Genomic DNA, 3,724 nt, shown 5'->3' with positions numbered 1-3,724 from the left:
GGAACAGAAGGAGCAAAAGCATTAATATAGTCAAGCCAATCAGAAGAACAAATCTTCGCCTTTTTGGCTAAAAATGAAGGGGTATACCCTTGTGCTTCTTCTGAACGTTGGGCAGGATGCATTATCTTCGTAGGCATGGAAGAAGTATACCAAGCCACAAGCAGATTCTCCTCCAAGCTACGTCGAAGGTCAATGGGCGCGTAAGGGTAGACCACTGAGCTTCGAGCGTAGGAGGGAAACTCCAAAGGGTCAGTAAACTCAACAAAATGATGATTGATTCGCTCCCTTAGATCATAAGTCTCAGGAGAGGACCAGATTGTCCAGCCAGAAGCTCCAGAGGATGAAGAGGTCACAATTTCATCCCATGCAGAGGTCTGTGAAGAAGAGTTTCCTAGATCCATATTTTCAACTTGTCGAAGCAAAGGCTCGAGGGTAGTTCGGTCAGAATACAAAGGGAGCTTAGGGGAAGAATTCTTTGTATCTGTAAGTTTGTAAACCAAGGGATTAAAAGCAATGTGTTCATAGTCCAGAGGTTTATAATCTACAAAAGCCTCCATTACCTGAATATAGAAGGGCGGGTAAAGGTGGCTAATGAATGCGTGGAGGTTCTTTCGAGGGGGAACAACATCACTCAAAGGCTCTTCATATGCTTGATCAATAGAAAGGGAAGTTGATGCAGCCATAACCTGTTCGAATACTAAGGTATTGGGATGTTCGACGAGTTAATGTAGATGATCTCCAAATGGATGACGGTTGTATTTCCAGAATATGGACTTCATACACGTTCTGGAAGCGCGGGAAAATTGCAATCCACTAATATCACCAAGTATTGGGTATATTAGTGCGGGGGGTAATGTTGGCTACATATTTTGTAAAAGCCAGTTACAGTTCGACACGTGGCATAGTAAGGGTAATAAAGGAAGGTTATTCAAGCCTTTAATCCTGATCGTACACGTGACAATAAACATTGGTCCTCACAAATAAACGGGATGCAAGATGACGTGTCTTCAAACGGTTACTCATATTCAAATCTAAGTACAAGAGGGAAGCTCAACTGCCAGTAATGGCGTAATGGAGCTACTTGTAAGGAAGCATGACCAGCGATCATGGAGGAGCAGTTCGACAGTTCGAAGTGCAGTTCGAAGGTCATCACTGACGAGTATAAATAGCAGGGTAGCCCCCAGAAAGAGGGACGGACTCAGACCATACAAACCAGTCATTTACTTCATATATTTTCTTTCCAGTCATTTACATTTCCAGTCCTTAAATACCTGTTCTTTAAATACCTGCACTTTAAATACTCGCACTGCACTTCGATTCATAGGAGTAGCTTCAAGTAGATTCAAGTAGATTGCTGTTGTAAACCTCTCCGAGGCTGAGTTCGGACCGTTGTAAGTGTTCATTTTTATGAAATACTTCAATTGTTCTTCATATTACTGTTATTTCTCTTAATTTCTCCTAAGTCAAGCCACCAGTAAAAGTCCTCTTCATTGAGGCTGAAAAGAACTAAAACACAATCGTCTGATAATTGGTTGGCAATTATAATTTCTGTAAGGACTGATTGATCCTTGCTGGCACGCTCACATTCACAAAAATACCCTTCGAAAAGCCAAAAAGCCAACACTAACTTAGGCATCGGAGAGGTATCCGGCATACACCCGCCGGCTAGCTCACGTTTGTGTTTTCAAGGAGTAAAGCGACGACGTACGGCGGAGCGTAGACTTGATCAACAGGATTATACGAGAAGGTTTATTTCTTTCCTGTACACTTAATTATGGCATTGTTTGGGAACTTGGTTTGGGGCTAAAATAGCCACAAAAAACAAAATAGGCTATTTTAGCCACAAAAAACAAAACATCAAATCCAATCCATAATCATTACAATCCTCTCTCACAAAAAAAGTCAAAAAAACCAAAAAGCCAAAAAGCCCTTCCCAAACCAGGCTAAAATAGCCCAGGCTAAAATAGCCAAAAAACCAAAAAGCCAACCCACTTCCCAAACGGAGGCTATTTATTCTAAGAAAGAAATGCTAAATGAGATTGCATGTTTAATTGTGATTTCAATTTTGCCATGTTGGCAAAGTTGCTTAGATAGTATTTATTGAGAGTGATCACTAACTTTTCTCACTCTCTAAAATCTTCTCTTTAGAATATTTTAAAAGTTTTCTCATAAATCTAAAAGAATGCGAAAAGATTTAGAAAATTTTGGAAATGCAGAGACATTTGGAAGATTCTAGAACATCCTAGAAGGTTCCCGAACATTGGAGAAGTTTTGAGAAATTTAAAAAGTTTCGAAAGGTTCTAGAATATTTTAGAGAAGTATAGAAAACTCTAATATGTACTAGAGTAATTTAGATAATTCTAAAGTACAGTGAAAACATGAGTGTATTCTAAAAAGTTTTTTACTAGTATAAATATGAGATAAGTGCATGTATTAGCACTACAAGAAATTTCACTTTTGGCGATTAAAATTTTAGTTGCCAAAAGCCTTAGTTTAGTCGCCAATTACTTTTGGCGACTAATATATTTGGTCGCCAATAGTTCATCGGGGAAGACAATCGGCGACTAAAATTTTTTTGGTAGCTACGCTATATATTTTTACTTTTAGCGACTGAATTATTTAGTAGCCAATTGAGCATGTATGTTTGGCGACTATTTAGTAGCCAAAAGTTTTACTTTTTGAGAATTGACGACTAAAATTTAATGGCCAAAAGTTTCTTTTCTACAATTGGCGACTAAAAGTTTAGTAGCCAAAAGTTTCACTTTTTGGCAATTGGCGACTAAAATTTTAGTAGTCAAAAGCACCTATGATATTTGTTTAGTCGCCAAAAGGTCTCATCTAGTTTTTATAATTTATTTTGTAATATTTTTTGCGCCACTTGTAACTTGTGTATATACAAAATTATTAATCTATTCATTCATTCATTTAATTTTCAACCATTCAATAAAAATATTTCTTCACAACATGTAGCATTCAATTTTCAACCATATACAAAACTTAACTATTAACTGTACATATCAAAGAAAATAAGAATTCATAAACATAATATAATCCAACAAATGCATATAATATCCAAACCAACAATTAAAATCCAAATTAAATAAAATCTTAATAACAAAACATATCAGGTGTATATGTTTTCTATAAACAAAAATATAATGTAAATTGCGCTCATGCAAACATCATCAATCTGTCCAAAAAACATCACTGTATCCATGCCAACATCATCAATCTGTAACAAAAACATAATATCCATTAATATTTTATTGAATAACATTTGCATTTACAATTATAAAAAATGAAGAGTCTATTTCCAAACTCATATATTGCTTATTTTTTAAAAATAAATATGTGAAATATATAACTACAAATAGAGACACATATTAAATGAACAATTTAAATGATTGAACTATGAGCCTACAAATTCAAAACAAGTTGCATTTTATAAATAATTTTTGAAAAATATATGGTTTTTTTGGATAGCTCTTTTGGATAACTTTTCAACAACCCAACTAAGGCATAACCTCAAGTCAAAGCGAGACTCAAAGAAGGAATAATAAACTTTTCCTATATTTCAACAATGTTGCCCAAATGGTGACTTTGCTATTTTTTGGCATAACACTCTCCCTCAATTTATTCTCCCATTTCAAAAATAACATACTACATACTATACTACACAATCAAACTTTATTGACTTAATTTAACATACTACATATTATACTGC

Source organism: Camellia sinensis, chromosome 1 (assembly GCF_055761805.1).
Source record: "Camellia sinensis isolate YWXY chromosome 1, ASM5576180v1, whole genome shotgun sequence".
Classification (NCBI taxonomy): Eukaryota; Viridiplantae; Streptophyta; class Magnoliopsida; order Ericales; family Theaceae; genus Camellia; species Camellia sinensis.
The sequence above is the reverse complement of the archived record's forward strand: the minus strand, read 5'-3'. Positions refer to the sequence as shown.